This window comes from Dasypus novemcinctus, chromosome 1, assembly GCF_030445035.2.
Source record: "Dasypus novemcinctus isolate mDasNov1 chromosome 1, mDasNov1.1.hap2, whole genome shotgun sequence".
NCBI lineage: Eukaryota > Metazoa > Chordata > Mammalia > Cingulata > Dasypodidae > Dasypus > Dasypus novemcinctus.
In genome coordinates, this window is record NC_080673.1 from 186083444 (window position 1) to 186105492 (window position 22049).

At 38.6% G+C, this 22049-nt stretch overlaps 1 non-coding gene across 1 annotated transcript; it reads right to left on the bottom strand.

The window, feature by feature from the left end:
- Nucleotides 1-13451: 13451 nt before the first annotated feature.
- On the bottom strand, nt 13452-13558 carry LOC111760360 (U6 spliceosomal RNA). Its single transcript, XR_002794063.1, has one exon. It is a non-coding gene; the product is annotated as a U6 spliceosomal RNA (small nuclear RNA).
- Nucleotides 13559-22049: the final 8491 nt, after the last annotated feature.

Below are 22049 nucleotides of genomic sequence, written 5' to 3' on the forward strand. Positions count from 1 at the left end.
AAGCCATAGATCAGAAGACGCCAAAGAATGAAACAGATCACCATGTGACAGAGGCAGACATACAAGTCAAGGAACCCCAAGGATTGCAGCAACCAGCACCAGACTCCAGAAGAAAACATGGCCTGTCAAGATATATTCTGAACTTCTAGATTCCAAAACCATGAGACAATAAATTCCTGTTGTTTAAGCCAATCAATGTGTGATATTTGTCATAGAAGACCTGGGAAATTAAGACACCAGGTACTTAACTTATTACCTTTTAAAGTATTCATAAAGATTTTTAAAACTCTTGTATGTATGATATATTTCATTAAAATTAAATATAAAAGAAAATCCACTTTTTAAAAAAAACTGACTTACCCTGAATATTCAAAATGCCATGAGCATAAGTCACTATGGGTTGTCAGCATATACATTTTAGAGCAGGAGTGAAGCATGCCAATTAATGCAAAAAAAGTCAATCAATCCAGAAAACTTTAATCCAGCAATTTGATTAAGAGATTGGTTAAGAGCAATTCCACTCTGTACATATACAACTATTTGGATGTGCTCTCCTTAGAGAGGGGAGGAGAGGAGATAGAAGGACCTAGGAGGATTGATTGTTCCTACTTTGATTTTTTAGAAACTGCTGGAGGTCTTGAATGTGGTTTGTCTGACTGTGATTGCTGCATCAGTAGGCCAGTGTGTGTGTTAGCTGTAATAGTACTCGTATGTACAATGAATTTCATTCTTTACAGGCTATATCTCTTTCTGTTGAGATTTTTCCTCCATGCAAAGCACAGCAACAAGTTATTATTTAACAAAAAAAGATTATACTTAATAAGGCTTACATTTTTTTCAAATATTGCTTGAGTAGGGTCTGCTCAGCTCCCTGAAGAAACTAAGATAAAACAATGTTATATATTTTAATAAAATATGCAAGAAGTTTGAGCATTAAAACTGCCTTTATCAGTATTGCCATTATCAGTAGAGAAGGGGTATACCTAATTCTCCATACATTATGCTAAAAAAAAAATTAAGCATTGTGACTAACACAATGCCAAAAATAGCATTAATACAAAAGTTAAGGACTGGACAGTACAAAAGCAAAAGAATGGAATTCTGAAAGAGCAGATTAGAAAGATGGTAGCAAAAAGATATCTTCTGATTCTGGAATTAATGTAGAACGTTATTTAATACAGAGCTCTGAAAAAAATTGATCCATGGAAGCTCTACCTATAAGCATTTATATTTTCATAAATGATATGTAAAATATTTAGTTGTTAAGATGGAAAATTGATAGTAGATTGATGTCCAATCAGCACCTAAGAAATGCCCAAGAGTTCATTCTTCCAAATTATTATAATTGGCCAAATACTGTACTTGGTCAAAGAGAAATACAAGGACAAATGATACGGATTCTTATCTTGTTGGACAAGTGCAGCAGAGAGATTGCATGCTACATAGTGAATCTTTATACTGGGTGGTTCCCAATACTCTCTTTCATTGTAGGTGCTAACTGAAATGTTAGTTGAATGTGGTAGGTAAGTCCAAGTGCTTTCAGACTACAGGAAGGAGTAGGTAATATCTGAGCCAGATCTTTGAGGAAGGATGGGATGTTCCCAAGTGAGAAAGATTTGGCTAGCAGGGAGCAATAAAGGCAAATAATTTTTTCCATCTAAAGTGTAAGATAACACCAAGGAAAATGGACATTTAAGCCCTGAAAGATTCAGAGTTTCTGGAACAGAGGATGAAGGTGGAGATGAGACTGGTAACTAGATTGAGTCATATATTGAAAGACATCTATTCTAAACTGCGGAGCTTGTACTTTCTCCTATGGAAGTTACAGACCTTCAGAGGTTTTTCTGCAGGGAAGTAGTGTATGAAGGTTTGTTTCCATAAGGAGGAGAGCTCTTGCAGCATCACGGAGGATAGACTGGGGCAGGGGTACCATGTCCTAGGCCCTGTGTTTGTGGCCACACAAAGATGAAGAAAACATTGTCACCGACTTCCAGATGCTTAGAGCCTAGTGGAGGAGACAGGTAAAATCAGGGGACCGATAATCACAATACAAAGACTAAGGGTTACAGTATAGGAAGGCATAGGGATGCTTTAGAAGTATAGACACAGGACACCTATCACATGGTGAAGAATTTAGGGAAGGTTCCTGGGAAGAAGTGTCAGCTGACCTGAGCCTTGGAAATTAGGAAATAAAGGCACATCCATGGAACTCTAATTCCCTGCTCAGGGTACACCACAGGCTTAATAAATCATAATTGATTTTTATCCCATGTGTGTATTTTTTGGAAGATGGCAGGGTTATAAACATAAAAGCATTTAATATAATAAAGCATTACAATCAGAAGAGCAGTATTTAATATCATTGAGTACAATGAGTGCTTAATTAATTACTCATATTCAAAGAGTGCTTATCAAGGGTTAGGAACCAAAGAAGCTTCAAGAGAACTGTCAGAAATATAAGAACTGTGGCTGACGGGATTCCCTCATTAGGAGAGGGGTTGGATTAGATCATATTTCTCTAAGTCCCTTTAAATGTTGAGGTTCCTTATGTCTGCCACCTTCCACCTCAAGAAATTTATAATCAAATTGACAAGCGGATTTTCCCTGCCAGAAATAATAAAGGTTGAAAACAAAGTTCATTTAAAAAAAATGGTGGTATGGTACAAACTGAAACTGCCACAGAGGGGTCAAGAAATGAACAGAGAAATGTGGACTAAAAGATCCAAGGCAGGAGGAACAATCTGAGCAGAGGGTCTAGAAATAAACGAAAGCATGCTCTGCTTACTCATGTGCTTTTCTTTCAACGGGTGCTTACCGAACTTAAAAAAAACTTTGATAAATCAAAGGCATTTTCTTTCATGCAAGTAGCTTTCAGGTGCCAGGAAGAACCCATCCTGCCCTCCTTCCCCTGCTAAACCTAATTCTACCTTCTAGTGACAGGAGTGGGGTGTGTTGGAATACATCCCCAAACAGGTGATACCCAAACTAAATCACAAAGGAGCCTGGCAAGCACTCCAGGCAGAAAACTGTGTCTTGCCAAGGCAATGACATGGAGTTTGACATGTTCAAAGAACTAAAAGAGAAGAGAAGCTCGGGGTGTGTTGACTAGAACAGAAGCTTCGGGTGTGTTGGCGAGGGGTGAAAGGTGGGGTCTGAGGCGCAGTCTGGTAATGACTCACAAGACAGGAGACTGCCCTGACTCGCAGTAGGAAACAGTAGGAAATAGGTTGAATAGGTTATTTAAGGTCCCGCTAGCAAGAGAACAGCAGATGGACTTTATATGGAAATGGGTCCTGCTAGTCCTTCAGAACTGTGTTTGCTAAGCAATTTTGCACACTTGAAAGCAATCTGGGTACATTTAGGCCTTCTAACTATAGTTTGTGTTACCTGTAATTATTATTAATTAAGGCAGAGGCTCCTGTATATGAAAGGAGTGTGGAAATCTGCAGGGTTCATTTTTGTATTTGTCAACTTTTATTTGAAAACAGCAGGTGAAATTCTGATTTGAGCAACGTTTAGCCTCAAACTATCATGCAGATTGTTTTGGTATCTATGTAATTGCAAAAGACTGCTTTGGTCGAAGCTCCTGAACACTTTTTATTGCTAATTTTGGCAATAAACCTGTTAATTAGTTAATTGTAAAACATTAGTGAATCAAGCAAAAAGAATCCATCTGTTTATAAAAATTCAAAGATCTCTTCTGGGCATAACATTTAAAAACAAGAGCTGGCTTGCAATGTATTGCCTACGAACTACAAACCATCTCTTAAATATTTGTATGGTCTCCTCTTAGGGCTAAATGGTAGTATTTTAATGCAACCATTTGCTGTATTTTAAGGTAATTCTGTAGGTACATAGTGTTGCATACAATTTATTTCAGGGACAGTTGGAAACCAGAAAATTGGTAAAGGATGTACAACTTTTTCCATCTATATCTCAAACTGAACCTAAAAATAATTAGCCAGGCAGAAAAAAGCATATTCATTCCACACAGAAAACCATCGTTTTAAAAATATAGAGGCAATTTTTTTTTTTTTCTGGAGAACTGCAAAAATCCCTAAACAAAGAGTATCCAGTGCTCCTAGGAGAAGGACAAGAGAGAAGACTGGTGACCCAGGCAGGAGTCAGACTGTGAAAAGCTTAAATTTCCATAATGAAGGTGCTTCTTTCAAAGGTTCCATCCAAACAATGCACAACCATTGAAGATCTTGTATGACAAAAAAAAAAAAAATTGTTTTCAAGAAATATCACTATCAGGTCAAAATTGAAAATCACCCTAAAGTCTTTCTTCTCTCCATGCCCAGCGAGAACTATGATGGGAAAGCCCCAGAAAAGCCTGGTCATTCCAGAATGAAGTGGGGAAAAAGTCACTGGATGAGGAGCCAGAGATGTGGGTTCGAGTCCCAGCCCTACCACTCACAGATGATTACTGAAGCCACATAATTGATCTTCCCTGGGCCTCTGCTTCTCTTTGTACATAATGACCATGATATCGCTCCAGTTTACCTTTAGAGGTGTATACAGAAGCAACTCCTTTTTACCTTCTTCACCAGAGCCATCATCATGTCTCACCTGGACCACCCCAGTAGCCCCGTAACTAGTCTCCCTGCTTCTCTTTTACCCTTCCCACCTTTCAAAAGCTGTTTTATACTACAGTCTGAATGATCCTTTGAAAACCTCAGACCAGGCTATTCTGCTCAAATCCCTCCAGTGGCTCCCATCATACTTGGAACAAAATGCAAAGTCCTTCACATGGCCTAATAAGAATACCATGGTCAGGTCCTCTCTGAACTCCTGCCTATAAGGCTTCACTCTCATTCACTCACCACCACACCATATTTCAATTCTTGCCATATGCCTTGAATATTCCAAGATTGCTTTCCCATCAGGATTTTAACACTTTTGTTCCCTCCATCTGCACCGCTCTTTACAGATGTTCCCTTGACTGCTTTCTTTACCTTTTGTTCAAATATCTTCTACCATCACACATCTAAAGAGGAGATTTCATGAAATACCAGCCCCATCTCTCCGTACCTTTGCCCTTTGTTTTCTACATAACTCCATGACCTTCTTGGTATTGCAGTATTTATTTGTTTATTGTCCTCCAAAAAATGGTAAACTTCATTGAGTCTATTTAGATCAGTGGTATATTACCATTATTTAGACCAGTACCTGATATACTTTAGGTATTCAATAAATGTATTTTTAAGGTTTTATTGGGAAATAATTTTATCAGTGTCTACATAATATATTTTTATAAATTTTGTAAAAATAAGATGCTTTATTTAAATTCAACTTGTCAAGATGGCTGCCTCTTTCTCCACCAGCATCTTCAATGATCATACTTCCCCTCTTGTTAAGTGGCAATAGAGGAGCTGCAGTAAACTTGAGATCCAGATAAAGGAAAAGTTGTTTGGGGACACTTGTAGTCTGGTTTTGGGAGGGATAGACGTTTATGGTTCATAGTCACTTCTATTTATGGTTAAGTTAATGATAGTCACCTGAGTATAGGATAACTTTAAGGGATTTCTGGCACCCACAAGGCCAATTCTCTGGACTCAAGGCAAGAAGGTGCAGGGCCTGAGGTCAGACTGCAATATGATTGGAAGGAGGTGGGTATTGGGGAAGAAACAAGCTTTGACATGTAAGAAGCCAGAAGCTAATCTGTGGAGAATTCTTCTAATCGTCACACGTGTAAAAGTGTAAACAGGATGTAGTTTTCATGGACACCTAATCATATTGGAAAATTACTGCTTTTGTTATCATTGGAATTTGTTGTTACATCTTGCTTCTTGATGTCAAAGAAATTGCTACTGAGTTTTATTGCCAATCTTCTTAGTTTTTGTTTTATGTTTCATTAATTATCTGAATTATCTCTGAAATTTTTAATAAATAAATTTAAAGATAATAAAAGAAGATACCTTTAAAATAGATCCAGATCCAAATCACTTGTTTCCATTTTTTTGTTGGTTTGTTTCTTTCATTAAATATTTCTAAATCTTTCCAAAATGCAATAAAAATGACTATAGACTGGACCACTGGATAAAAGCATCTAAAAGCCCAAGCACTTCAAATACTTTGGTATCTCTCATTTTTGGTTTCTCTTGCTGTGGATTTGTCATTATTGTTGTTGTTGTTACATGCCAGTGCAACAAGTTGCTTCAGTACTGTGGAGGATTCAGTCACCAATATTCGCCATGCTCAGATTTCTGATTTTACCAGTTGTACTAGTTTACCCAGATGTAACTCAAAATTCTGTTACATTATAATTATGCTTTATACTTTTATTATTTTAAATGAAAATAATGAATCTTTTTTGCACTAGTATTCCCACTTGGGAGTCTCAATGGGTATCTGTGAAGTACTCTAATTTGTTCATAAAGACTTCACTTAAATAGCAAAGCTTGAAAATGAGATAGTACTGTGATAAAGTAGAAAAAACACTGAGTGTGAGTCAGAAAACCCAACCTCTAGTACAGGATGGAGAGCGGTGTGATTTTCAGTAATTCATTTAACCAATCTAAGCCCTAGTTTTCCTAACTATAAAAACTGAGGATATCATTTAAAATTCCCTCCAATCAAAAAATTCCTGAATTGGATTTTCCTGGGCTGTTCTGGGGGTATCCATTTGCTTCCAGCCCAGGTAAGCAGAGGTCAACACTATTACAACCTGACAACTGGAAACTTAGACAAAGGATAAGAGATCTTCCAAGGGCTCCTGATCCTCCTTTTTGGTAAATAAATGAAAATCCTTCCTTTTCCAGGGCAAATCTTGAGTTGCAGATGCCATTTTTTCCCTTCATGGGGAGGTAAGAAAAGTTAGCATTAAACTATGCTAGCATGTAATATTTCGTCTGTTTCCACAGTGTCTGCTTTAAGGATAAAGCTCTTTTTTCAACACTGAAAGTAAGACTTCTCCTAAATTCATCTGGCTTGCAGGATAATTTACATATCCGATGGAACATTTATTTTATCTGACCAGAAATGAAGATGATACAACATTCTTGGCTGAGATTAAAAATATATAAGGATGGAATATTGATGGCAATACACAGTATAGAGGAGAGCAGCCTGGATGATGCACTGTGGATGCTGATAAGAATGAAATGGTTCCTAGCTAAAGTGAAATGATAACCTCAAAAGATATAGATTAATGACAATAGTTTCTAAGATTGAAAAAGGAGAGGCAAGGATAAAAGAGGAATAAATTTAAGCATTTCAACAAAGGATAGAGAAATTTAAAGGATAATGTTAATTGAATTATGTGTTGTAACTAGATAATACTCCATTATACAAAGATGAAAGCTACAGTCATATCAAACCATCTAGTGGGAAGACATCAACTTGAATTCACAAGGGTTATTTTTAAAGTGGCAGGTTCTAATATCAATCTGAATTTCAGAATCACAATTTTACTCTAAGCTTCTTAATTTGCAATGGTGATAAACTTAGTTTGACTGCTCAGAAGCATGTATCCAGATTTATGACAATGTCTAAATGTATAAATGATTGTATTTTCACTTTTCATTCAGAGTTTCCTGTTTCATTTTGTATGTATTGAGTTCTCCCGTGGGTCCATAGTCCCAAATGGTTCAAAGGGCCTCGTTTTTCCAATCTTCATCTATTTAATAAACCTTTCTTAAACTCTGTACTCTGTTCAAGGCACTGAGCTAAGGCTCAGAGACTAGGAGAAATCAACATGTTTCTTGAAGACAGCAGCTGTGTATCAGTCACAGTCCTCCAAAGAATTAGAACCAAGAGCTCATGAGATTGTGGGTACTGGTTAAGTTTGAATTTCTGGGGCAGGCTGAAAAGCTGTGTATCAGTCACAGTCCTCCAAAGAATTAGAACCAAGAGCTCATGAGATTGTGGGTACTGGTTAAGTTTGAATTTCTGGGGCAGGCTGAAAGCTGAAATTCCAGTGAGAGTGATATTAAAATTATTGAATTTGTATTCCTTAGACTGGAAACAAAGGAAGGAGTCTAAGGTACAGTCTTGAGACAATTCCTCTGATCTCTGGAACCCTCAGTTTTTGCTGTTACGACCTCCAATTGATTGGATAAGGCCATCCACATAATGGAAGGTAATATTTACTTAAGGTCAACTGATTGTAGGCAATAATCTCATCTATGAAATGCCTCCCCAGTAACAAGGAAGCCAATATTTGAACAAACTGCTAGACACTATGACCTAGCCAAGTTGATACACAAAATTAACCATCACAGGCTGTGTTATTTTTACCTTTATATACCTAGCAAGAGGGCCCAGCTTAATATATGCACTTGGTGTTTGTTAAAATGAATTAAACATTTTAGAGAGGCAGAAATGCATGGAATTATAAACTAAGAGAAACAAATAATATCTAACAAGTCTAGTACCATAAACTCCAAAAGATGGAAGAGATCTTAGATGTTATTTAATCCAATATTTCCTAAGATTTGTTCCATAAGTAAAAAAATGAATGGGTGCTACTAAAACAAAAGGGGTTGGACAATTCCTTGGTCAAACAAATTGGGGAAAACAGAAACAAGCAAGTTTCTTCACTTCTCACAAAATTTGATGTGCTAAAATTCTGAGTTTATCTCAAAAAATAGCATTTCCAATTTAATTTGCTTAAGAGGCATTTTATTGTGTGACTAATGTTCTGACTTGAGGAAGAACTCAACTGGTCCAATTTCCTTGTTTTTACCCTTCAATCTCAACCATCCTTGACCCAGTATGAAAGATTTTTGTAAATATGCTTAAATAATCTCATAAGTAAGGGATTCTGAACAAATTGATCCTATTGATGATAATAGCCTTATTGTTAGAGATCTTTCTAATTTTTGAACTCTAATCTGCTTCACACGACACTAAAGCATCAGAGCCTCACTAGTCCACTCTGTCCACTCAGGACAAATATGGCCCATGACCAATTTTCTTATGGCCCTCAAGCAAGAAATGTCTTTTACATATTTTAAAGGCCATATAAAAAATGAAGAGGAAATGTAGTGGAGAAATTCGGGTATGCGCGGTATCGAAGGCCAGGACACGAGAATACCGAGAAGGAAGTTGGTTTATTTCGACCGGCCGGGCTCGGCGGACTCTTGTCCTAATAAAAACCGAGCCCCAAACAGCCTTTTCCAGACCCTTTTATACAGAGGATATAGGATTAGGAAGACTAACAGTGATGGTAAACAGACCTTTGGTTAGGTTCTTCAGTGTTTGATCTTAGTATCAGATAGGTTATTTCCTCCAGGTGAGTTACATATTCTCCACATCCAAGCCAGTTTGGATTAGCATATCTTCTACATCATCTGGAGGCAGCCCTGAATACACACTCAGTCTCACATCCCTTCTGAACATTCAAAGACTATAGGGCCTATATTACTTATTTGGCCATCTTGGAGACTAGGTACTCTTGAAAATAATTTTGATTTAATGCACAGGCTATATCAGTACAACAGAGACTGTATGTCACCCATAACATAAACAACTTATTATTTGGACATTTAGGGGAAGAGTTTGCCAACCTGTCTTGTAGAGAAGTGGTCTCCAAATTTTTGGTCATGTGCTCTATGGTACGCAACCTCCAAGATAATCCCTGCATCCTGGTATTCATACCCTAATATGATTCCCTTCCTTGAGCATGGACTGGACTTAGTAACTCACTTATACTCTATTCCATTTAGCATATTTATTTCTATTCTATTCCATGGGATAGGAAATAGCAAAAGTGATGAGATGCTACTTCTGAGATTAGGTTATAAAAAGACTTTTGTTTCCAACGTGGATGCCCTCTCTCCCTCTGTTACTTGTCCACTGAGTGGAAAGCCAGCCGCCATGTTGTGAGATGCCCTATAAAGAGGCAAGGAAATGAGAAAGAGCTCCAGTCAACAACCAATGAGGAACTGAGTCACTTCATCCAATAGTCTGCAAAGAACCAAATCCTATCAACACTCAATTGAGAACTTCAGACAGATTCCTCCCCAGCTGAGCCTTCAAATGTGACCACAACCTTGGTATAGCTTTATCTTAAGTTCATGAGAGACCTTGAGCTAGCTAAATTGCACCCAGATTCCTGACCCTCAGAAATTTTGAGATAATAAATGTTTGCTGTTTTAAGCTGTCATATTTTAGTAATTTGTTATACAGCAATACATAATTAATGCATACCTGTTAGTAAAAAAATTTGCCACCTGTACTCCCAATATATGTATACTTACAATTAATTATAAACATGTAATAATGCAAAATTTTGTTTCAAAATCAGTAAAGATACTATTCTTCCTAATTTTTAAATAAAAATTGAGAAACATTTTAAAAACTTTCTTCCCACACCTCAATGTATTGGTTTGTAGATCCCTTGAGGGGCCCATACCCTACTTTGGAGGCCACTGTTACAGAACATCATAATGACACAAACACTTCTAAAAATAGTAAACACTTTGAAGTTTTAGTTAATTGATCACTATATCTTTTAAATAGAACCAAAACTTTCTATTTAAAATTTTTTATTCCTTCATGTTAATCAATGGACAACTCATCACAGATGTTACCTTGGAAACCTATACTTAGGTTTGTAGAAAATGTTCAGATGTCTTAGAAATTTTCTGTCTTGAGGGTTATTTGGCCACTGAAGAAGGATGCTAACAGCTGTGGGAGAAGCAATTAGTGTCCATTCTATTCTGATTGACAATTCTGCAAAATGCCCAGTAGCATTTTCTATGTTTTTACAAAATGGCGACCTTCTGTTTCTAAGAGCTGGATAGCTATTGAGTTTTGTGTGCAGTTAGTCTGCGGATGCCCCATGTGGCTCCCAATTAGGAAATCATCCAGACTGAGATATAAAAGAGGAAGATAAGACTTTCACAGTGAGGTATGAACAGAGATTTCAGGCATGCAGAATACATGAATATCAACTTTTAGGAGCATTCAATTAAAAATGCAAAGGCAGAGCTCTCTGGGAAACTGGGAGGCTGCTGAATGAAAGGAGAGAGATTAGTGAGAACCCTGAGATGGAAGCACTGTTTTCATACAATGCCCTAATCAGGACAAGTGGCAGTTGTTATGAAGCAGCAAGATTTGGAACAATGCCTTTCCCAGGGAAGCAGTCAATACAAAACAAGTGTTACAGTAGGACAATACTGACTTGTGCACATGAAAGAAAATAATTGCTTCAAGACTTTATGCCCTACATCTGGTGAGATTTCTTGGCCCAGGGACAAAATTATTAAAAACTGGAGAGTAATGGGCTCTTTTTCCTTTGACTTCCAAACTTTCTACTTTTCTCACTATGCATCTCATATTATCCTAATTATCTAAGTTAGTGCATTAATAGAGAAATACTATGATTTTCCATTTTCCCTAATTAAGACTATTAGGAAGACATTTTATGCTCTTATTTTTTTAATGAAATTCAATTTCAAATCCCTGTATCAGATCCTATTAGCTGCTACATTAGAACATATAATATGTCATTGGGGGCAAAATGCCTAAATCAAAAATTAGATCCAAACTTGAAGAATACAAACTATTACAGTAACATAGTCATGGTTCTTTGCATATATTTCATCCTGTATAAAATAAAACTTTCCACGTGTGAAGTTTTAATCAACTATGCCTCTAGGAAATATTATGACATATAAGACCTGGAAAGAAATTTTGCCATTCCATCTTTTTAATATTAGGGTGTCCAGATGAAAGATTGCAAATATTTTAAGGAAGGGTGTGGGAGTTGATTTGGGGAGTTGACCTACACCATACTGTTATCTTAAAAGTAGCAAAAGATGAAAAATTCGTTCAATGAATTCAGCATGAAGCTGAGCATGAAGCTAATTATGATAGGGTAACACACTGGAGGCAGGAATTGGCTTTTATTTATATTCCTAGTATCCAACTCATAGTAGGTATTCAATAAAAGATTTTTGAATAAATGGATAAGCACCTTGCTCTCACCCTTAAGGACCTTGCAATCTACTTGGAATTAATGGGCATTCTCTCATGTAATCTTCACTATGTCTCTGTGAAGAATATACTTTTAAGTTAATTTTGTAAATGAGGAAACAGGGTCTTCAGGTTATCTGAAACTGAGGACTGGTGGGTAAAGGAGGAAGGAATTCAATCCTATCTGTTTGACTCTAGAGTCGGCTGTTAATTTGTAGTTGCATCTTTCAGCTACTGATGGGATGTCACTTTTGAGAGCCGAGGACCATCCTCAATGATCTTCTGTAAGTCCTGAACTCTTTAAAATGTTTTCTCCCATCACCTATTGGTCTCCCCCTGAAAATGTTATAGAATAACAATTTAGCCTCCATAGGAAACCTTCCAGCCATTATAAAACTCAAGGACATATATATTCCAAAGCATGAGGCAAACCATAATTCAAGTAAAACCTTGAGGCCTCCCTGGCAGGACACTTTGCATGTACCCAGTTCTCTGAACAACTACCATGATGACAGTCAATGCTTGGGGAAGTTTTCCTTTTCATTCTTGAACAGTAGGGATTTTTCCCAGTGATTATCTGTCACCATCTGAAAGTGGTAAGTTCTATGAAAAGTTTAATGGCCAATAAAGGATTTCTAGATAACCCCATGAAGGGTACTCTCAATTTTGCTATTCTCACAGCACGTCTCACATATACGCTTCGAGAACACAGTGATAGTCAGATTTTCACTGGAGCTCAGAATCTTCTGTTCATCTTGAAACAGCTGAGCGTGGTGAAGGCTCAGCTCAGAATAATGATAAAACACTTTTCGTAGTTGGCAGTCAATAAACTTTGGTGCCTTGTTTTTAGCTACCAGCTTAAAGTTTTTAGTATAAGGTTTGATAAATATTTTTTAAACTTAATAAATAAATTTGGATAAAAGGAAGTGTACAATGGGTAAATATGTTAGAAAACATAAATGACAATTAGGATATTTAGAGCTCACCAACAGAAACAAGTTCCACACAACCATAATAGTCTCAGTAATTTGCTGTGGGTTTTTTTGCTTTTGTTTGTGTTTTTCAGTATTAAATATTCAAACTACATCATTCTTTCCTGACACTCTATCACTCTTTTTTTTTTAAGATTTATTTATTTATTTGTTTTTCTCCCTCCCCGCCCCCCCCCACCGTTGTCTGTTCTCTGTGTCTATTTGCTGCGTTTTCTTTGTCCGCTTCTGTTGTTGTCAGTGGCACAGGAATCTGTGTTTCTTTTTGTTGTGTCATCTTGTTGTATCAGCTTTCCATGTGTGCAGCACCATTCCTGGGCAGGCTGCACTTTCTTTCACGCTGGGCAGCTCTCCTTACAGGGTGCACTCCTTGCATGTGGGGCTTCCCTATGCGGGGACACCCCTGCGTGGCACGGCACTCCTTGCGCACATCAGCACTGTGCATGGGCCAGCTCCACACGGGTCAAGGAGGCCCGGGGTTTGAACCGCGGACCTCCCATGTGGTAGATGGATGCCCTAACTACTGGACCAGGTCCGAAAAATATGGAATGCTTCATGAATTTGTGTATCATCCTTGCGCAGGGGTCATGCTAATCTTCTCTATATCATTCCAATTTTAGTATATGTGCTGCCGAAGCCAGCACCTCTATCACTCTTGAAAGAGGTTCAGCCACATTTGGTCAAGAGTCTTTATCCATTCACTTAGAATTAGATATGACTGAGAAACCTGGCAGTTCTTATTCCACAAAATTCACAGAGTGCCAAATACAGCAAAGACGGGAGCTTTCAGGAACACATCAGAACTGGTCACACCAAATTTTTCAGTAATGTCCGATCTATAGCATACCAATAATCCAAAATGAATGCTTCCTGTAACCATGCTCATAGAGATCAGAGAATTGCTCTTGCAACCTTGTGGGATGCATTACCAGGTCTTTGGGCATTTGTCCTTCAGACCTACTGTCTAGAGATACATGGACTTGATGGGAGCAAAGAAAAAGTTTTCAATCTCAAAAGGTTTTTTTCAATTTAAAAACATTTTCAGATATATAATTTGATCCTCATACTAACCTCATTTTAAGAACACCCATTCCACAGTTAAGGGAAGCTGTTCAGAGAAGTTAAAAGACACGATTAAGATCCAGGCAATTAAATTGTGGGGTTAGAGGCTGTGCTCAGGTCTTGTGATTCTTTAAGCCGTTACTCTTTCCATCTCCCCAATCTTAAGGTTACCCGATGGCATACACCAATGGCTCTCAAATTGGGCAACTACAGCAGCAGCAGCACCTGGGAACTTGTTAGAACTGAGATGGCTTGGATCTCACTCCAACCTCCTGAATCAGAAACACTGGCATGGTCCCCATCCCCCAATCAGTTTTAACAAGCCCTCCAGGTGATTCTGATGTACTCTCAAGTTTGAGAACCACTGGCATATGCTAAACATAATGGGCTAAAGATTCTATGGTTAACATTGCATATCAAACTTCCTAGGGACCAACCCCTATGTTGCTACTTGTGGTATCAGAAAGTCATCCTGATAGCAAGCATCCCAAAACTTCATAGCCCTAAGGGTAGAATTCTTAAAGCTTTTTCATACACTGTGGATGACTGGGCCTTTAACTTACAGCTTCTCTTCTCATTATCCCTGCCATTTGGGGATAAAGGAAATGAGTCTTATTTCTTTAAGTCAAGATCATCCAAATAATCAGTTTTGTGAAAGACCTTGATCCTATGCTAGTCCTTTTTCAAGGGCCTTTAATTCCTTAGCATTCTGCCCAGAACAGTGTTTTTTCTAGTTCATGAGCAGCCAGAAAAGTGTTCTTCCTCCCACCCCCTGCCCATACCAGGCCCAATAAACAGCAATTCTTCTAAGGACTTTTCCCACTGCAGTAAAGTGTGCATGTCTTGTAATTCATAGAAGAAAAAGAAAGGAGGTTAAGCCCCCATGTCTTATGCTCCATAGCCCTCTGTATTTCTCCTTTCCAGTACTCATCACACTTCTAATTACTTGTTCAATGTCACTGTCTAATTACTTGTTCCCCACATAGTCTCTATTAAGACTTTTAGAGGTCCTAAACTCTGACAAGATAATGGCATCTCATACAACACCATTTTGGGTTTCAAATTTTTTAAAAAAATGAACATTTTAGGATAAGTTTAAGAAGTTCAATAAAGGCATTGATTTTTCCCATCATGACTGCTTCAAAGCTTTACTCCAAATACACATATAAAATTTATCTTTGAAAGGGAGGGGTGCTGCTCCCTTGCTGCTGTCATGGTCATGGTCTTCCTGTGGGTAATCCAGCACTGTTTCCACATAAATGGTTTTCCACAAGGACCAGAGCCATGTCTGTCTCGTTCAGATTGTAAATCCAGCATGGAACAATGATTGACCCAAACAGGTTCTTAATAAATATCTAAAGAAATAATCAGTAGATGAATGAGTAAGTGAAGAGTGAGAGGATGGAGAAAAAGGAAGAGAATGAGGAAGGAAAGATAAAGCAACAGAGAAGAAAGGAGGATACAGGAGGGGGGAAGGGAGGGAAGAAATCACACCAGTTGGTTAGAATAGTAACACGTTTACCCTAAGTTAGGGAAAAAAGTACTAGTTCCAGACTCTCTAGTCCATTACTAGAGCTCAAAGAGTCATCTGTTTCATTATTGCTTAATTCTAGAATAGACATTGCCATCATCCTTTTACAGAATGATGAACTGTGCCTTTATTTACTTACATGGCACACTTTTCAATTGTGTAGCAGCCCATTGCTCACGTTGCCTTTGCCATGGAATTAGGGAAGTGTATCATCAACTTTAAACTTGCAGCTATTGTCCAGTCAATGAGGAGGGCCCACCATGCAGGCAGCAGGTAGTGTTGTGATATGTGATTAGCTATTCAGCAGTTAGAGTCCTCAGAACTTCTAAATGCTGTCACCCCAGAAAATGAATAGCATTTTTGCTGACAGCTTTTTTTTTTCGCCTATTCACCCCTTTCTAATGAATCTCTTCTAAACCGAAGTACACATTTAAATAAATTTCACATGCCACATCAAAATGGCAATATTAACAGCAATTGTCGCAACAAAATCCCATGCAAATTATAGGGAACTTACACATGCGATACATTTACCAAAATGGGGCTTTTAGATGGCATCAATCTTGCAAGATGTCAACACAGAGCAATGATATGCAGACCTTATTTTCTACTTTCTCTTGATAAGAACAAAAGTATTCTTTGGCACAGAATTTAAATTCATCAAATAAGTGCCCAAGAAGGGATTTATTGTACAGGCTAACATTGAGTAAGGAAAGCCCATATGCTATGCATAAAGCCTCCTGTATCTTTAGGTCCCCAGATCCTAATGTGACAAGGATATTATTATCCAGTAGAGTGGTAAAGTCTTTTATAGAGCCATTTCCCCCCTTAGCCCTGTTATTTTAATTTGTGCACAGATTTTAACACAGGCAATTTCCCCTGCCAGGGCTTTTCACTAATAGAATTAAACTGTCTTAGAAGAACATGGCCTTTGGTTCTTAGTCCACTGGGCTCAAAAGATTATTTTCTTATGGTGGAGAGTTCTCCACACCACCTGGAGTCCACTATTATCTGCACTGAACACCTCAATCCTCTGCAGCCTTCAAGAGGCTACACACTGGGCCCAGCATGAAAATGACAAGCATTAGAAAGTTCCAAGAGTTTATTTTCCTCTGACTGGGCATCTCTGCTGCTGGACGCTCATCAATGCCATCACAATGCATGCCTTCCAATAAGAAATGATCCTAACAGGATTAAATGTAATTTAAAGTCAATCAAGAGTTTACCATCAGGAAGATTTATAATAGACAGTATGATCAGAAGGTAGAGAATCTGGAAGGTTTTCAGGGGTCCATTCTACTGTTAAAAAAAAAAAAAAAAAGAATGAAAGAAAGGAACATAGGGGAGGAAAAAAATTTATTCATGACCAAACCCTTTCACTAGCTTCATTATGCACTCAAATCAATTCACAGTCTATTAAGGCAATAAGAACTGTGCATTGTAATTTTTAAGAACAAAAGAGAAAGAGAGACATTTACAGAAGAATGGAAAACACAGTGTGATTTCTCCACCATGCTTCTTTATTGCTACTCAAGTGGTAAATAAAATGTTTTCAGTTCTGCACAATATGGAACCTGGACCTACAAGAGGCACATCAAGTCCACTACAGAATTATATTCCATGCAAGAAAGCTCTTAAATCATCACTTAGCAGGTAGCAGCAGTGGGGAGAGTGTCACTTTTCTAGAAAGCACTTCCAATCCCTGGGTTTGCAACAGAGGAATTGAGCACTGGATTGGAGCACTAGTCCAGAGAAGAATAAGCTTCATATGCAAGAAAGATGAGCTGTTTCTTGGAGGTTCCAGTGGATGCCCTTCAGCAAATCAACTGTTTTAGTGCAGATGAAAGCAATAAGGAAATAAGGTGAGCAAGTGACAAGAGCTGATTGTCTAAAATTATTTCCCTAATTTTAGAGTCTTTGCATTTAAATTAATAGAAAATAATAATGGGTACCACCAAAAAGACATTGTAATTACCATTAAGTTGGCAATGTTCTAAGTTATTTTATGCGTATCAAGTCATTTAATCCTCAGCATAGTCCTATGAAGTAGTTTTATTTAGTTCTCACTTTACAGATGAGGAAAATAAAAATCAGAGACAGGTGCCTGTGGTCACATGTCCCATAAATGATGGAGTTGGGATCAAACCCTGGGTTAAGTGGGAACAGTTTCCATTCACTTATCCCCCATACCTGCTCAGCTGGTAACAGGACATGCAGCACTTTTATCAGGGAATACAGTTGTTTCGATCAATGCCATTTCCGAGGAAAGTAACTTCTTAGAAGACAGCTTTTTTGATGGTTAGTTTCAATATGTGTCAAATTGTCTGGATCATAGTACCCCATTATGCAATTAAACACAAATCTAGGTGTTGCTGTGAAGGTATTTTATAGATGTGGTTAGCATCTACAATCAGCTAACTTTAAGTAAAGTTTATTTAGTCTGGGTGGGCCTCACCCAATCAGTTGGGAGGACTTGAGAGTAAAGCCAAGGTTTCCATGAGGAAGAAATTCTGCCTCAAAACTGCTGTATCAACTCCTGCCGGAGAGTCGCTAGCCTTCCATGCAACTTTTGGACTTGCCAGTCCCCTTGAAAGAAATATACGTATGTATAGATGTGTATATGAAGAGGTTTTATATATGGATGGATGGCTAGATGGGTGGATGGGTGGATCCTACTGGTTCTGTTCTCTGGAGAACCTTGCTGATACAGAATGATTCAAAATCAAAATGGCCCAGGTGAGGATCAAGGCAAAGGAAATAATGTTCAGTACAGATGATGATATTCTTAGGAAAGAAACAAATTTCACATTTTCCGCTCTGTGAGGTATAGAAAATTAACTAAAGTTTTAGAGCCTTAGAACGGTTCTACCATGGCTAAGTAATGTGTCAGGGTGGCCCATTACAAATAAATAGGACTCAGAAGCCCTGGGGCCCAGGCCTGACTCTCCCACAGCCATGTCAGGAGAGAATGTAAAGTTGCTTATTGATGTCTAGAAACAGACTATATAAGCTTCAATGTTGCCTCCAGTACTTACCAGTTCTATGGTTTATACAAGTTATTTAGCAACTCTCTGCCTGAGTTTCTTCTGTAAAACGGGGACAATAATTGCAGAATTTACCTCATGGAGTTCTTGCGAGGATTGAATGAGTCAACCCACATCTTGAAGTTTCCATTGCAAAGAAGAATTTGAGTACCTAGCATCTGTTGTAGCATTAATTTAATACACATTGATAAATCGCTTAGTGTATGCCAGATACTGTGCTAGGTCCTGGAAATACAAAAATGATTAAGACCTCAAGTTTTTCACCATCTAGAAGGGCAAACAAAAACCATTATATGTGACAGAGATATAAATTGAGAATATGGAAGAGGAAGTGATTACTTTTTTAAATATCTCAGAACTCTAGCCAATGCTTGAGAAACATTTGTTGACCTTTTTTTAAAGTATCATCTAGATGGAAAGAAGTGAATTACTTGCCAATTTCTATCAATTGTGCCATTGTTCCCTTACACAGTCATCACTGAATTTTCCATCTCCGTTACCCAAACCTGTATTGCTAGTAATTAACCTCCAGTGAATCACCTTGACTACTGAAGTATGACTTTAAAAATAATTTTCTGATAATAAAGGAAAACAGAAGTTAAGTATGAAAAACATGGGAACAAATTATGAAGAAGAAAAAAAATTGGTTATTAATCCACAAACCAAGGGGGGGAAAAGGAAATATTGAAACATTAACAGTAATTCTTTCTTTCCTTTTTTTTATTTTTTGTATAAGAAGATCACAAAAATAACATCTGCAAAAACCTACTTGAGAAGCTGCTATGGCTCAAGCAATTCAGCCCCTGCTTACCATATGGAGGACCCAGTTTTGATCCCCAGGACCTCCTGGTAAAAAAAGAAAAAAAGAAGGTGTCCCAGACCTGGGGGATGAAGTACAACACTCGCACTGCATGGAGAGTCACCTGTGCAGCGAAGTGATGCACCAAAAGGATGATGATGCAACCAGATAGGAAAAAGAAAACCTATATAGGGGGAGTGGATGTGTCTCTAGCAGTTGAGCACATGCCTTCCACATGGGAGGTCCCAGGTTTGGCTCCCAGTGTATCCTAAAGAAGACAAACAAACATCAAGCAGACAAAGAGCAGACATCAAGCAAAAACAACAAGCAGATAGCAAGCAAAAACAACGAGCACAAATAACGAGCAAAGGGGGAAGCAGACTTGGCCCAGTGGTTAGGGCATCTGTCTACCACATGGGAGGTCTGTGGTTCAAGCCCCGGCCTCCTTGACCTGTGTGGAGCTGGCCCATGCGCAGTGCTGATGCGTGCAAGGAGTGCCGTGCCACTGCAGGTGTGTCCCCTGCGTAGGGGAGTCCCATGGATAAGGAGTGCACCCCGTAAAGAGAGCCGCCCAGTGCGAAAGAAAGTGCAGCCTGCTCAGGAATGGTGCCACACACAGGGAGAGCTGACGCAGCAAGATGACACAACAAAAAGAGACATAGATTCCCATGCCCGCTGACAACTACAGAAGTAGACAAGGAAGAACACGCAGCAGATAGACAGAGAACAGACAACTGGGGGGGGGGAGGGGAGGAGAGAAATAAAAATAAATAAATAAATCTTAAAAAAAAAATAACGAGCAAAAACAATGAGCAAACAGATGAGGGAGCCATCTGGTGGGGGAACATATTTATAGGCGAGTGGATGTCGCTCAAGTGGTTGATTGCCTGCTTCCCACATGTATGAGGTCCTGGGTTCAATCCCCAGTACCTCCTACAAAACAAACAAACAAAAAAACTATTAACAGTGGGTCTACACCCACAAGATTGATTAAGAACCTGTTTTTTCCCTCAATATACTGTACCTTCTGTCAGTCATTGATTTTTTCATCCAACAAATGTGTATTCCATGAAACCATCCCTACCCGCCCCAGTTAGCAGTGAGCTCTCTCTCCTCTGCTCATATAAAACTCTCACCCAATAGAAAATTCACCTGGCATTGCCTGCTCTCATTTTTCATTTCTCTTCTAGCTCCCTAACCAGTCCTTGGGCTTCTTTAGAGCAAGAACTGTCTTGCCTGCAATATTGCATCTCTACAAAGGATTGAACAGTTTATTAATAAATGCACATTGATTGGGTGGCTGAACTTGAACTCTGATAATCATAAAACTAATGACTCACATTACTCAGACCCTTATCATGTGCAGGGAATTCTTTTAAGCATGTTGCATCCTCTCAGCTTATTTACCCCTCACAATAGCCTTATGAGGAAGGTATTAGTACTATTCCCATTTTCCAGATAAAGAAACTGAGGCGCAGGAAGTTCAATAGCTTGCTCAATATCACTTGGTTTTAAACAAAGTCACCAGCAGTCACTTAGGCAAGCTCATGTAAGCCTATCAACAATTAGGCAATACCTGTGGACACTGGGAAAGCTGGGGACAACAGTCTCTTTCTACACTATTCAAGAAACCCCCAATTAAATATCGCCACTGGGAACCACTCTTCCCCATGACCATAACCCAACCTTCTATTCCATCTCCCCCCCTTGTCTAGGGCCCTGTAGCAGTTTGATATAGCTGTGGATTCCAAATATAGATACTGGATTATGTTTGTAAACTGGTCTGTACCTGGGCATGATTAAATTTTGATTAGGGCTTTGATTGGGCCATGTCAGTAAGGTGTTAAGTCCCTGCCTCTTGAGAGACGCACAGATAAAAGACATGCAAAGGACAGAGTTGGGGATTTTGATGTTGGAGTTTTGATGCCAGAGTCTTGAGGTGGACCCCAGGAACTGAACACACAGGAAAACACAGCGGAATAGAAATGGCTCCTTAGACATGGCAGAAACCCCAGGGAGAGACAGAGCCGTTCGCCTGATAGTCTACCGCTGACCTTGTGGAGCTAGGCAAAGCCTAGAGAGCCTCATTGTCTACAGCTGACCTTGTGGAGAAAACAGAGGCGCTGAGCCCAGAGAGAAATGAACCCCAGGAAGAGAGGAACCCAGGAAACCTGAACCCTGGCAGACGTCAGGAGCCGTCTTGCTCCAACATGTGGCAAAAGACTTTGGTGAGGGAAGCAACTTACACTTAATAGCCTGGTAACTGTAAGTTTCTACCCCAAATCAATACTCTTTATAGAAACCAACTCATTTCTGATATTTTGCATCAGCACCCCTTTGATTGACTAATACATGCCCTAAAGGCAAAGTTTATTCTCCCTTCATGGTGCCATAACCTGTCATCCTTAAAGCCACCATAAAGTTTCTCTATGTAAGAATTTCTTCTAATTTCATTCTTTAAATCTCATCCTGCTTTGTGTTCTGCATTCTGCTCTCCCAGGACAAATAGAGGCTAAAATATTGAGATCAGTAATGAATATGTGTTCTCCAGGTGAGGCGTATTGCTAGTAATTAAACAGTATTAATTCCATCAACTTTGATTTATATTCTTCTTTCTCAGTAATGAAGCCCAGTATTCTATTTTCTTTCCTCTTACACTGAGCAATAGAACTGATGTTTAAGGATTATCATATAAATCT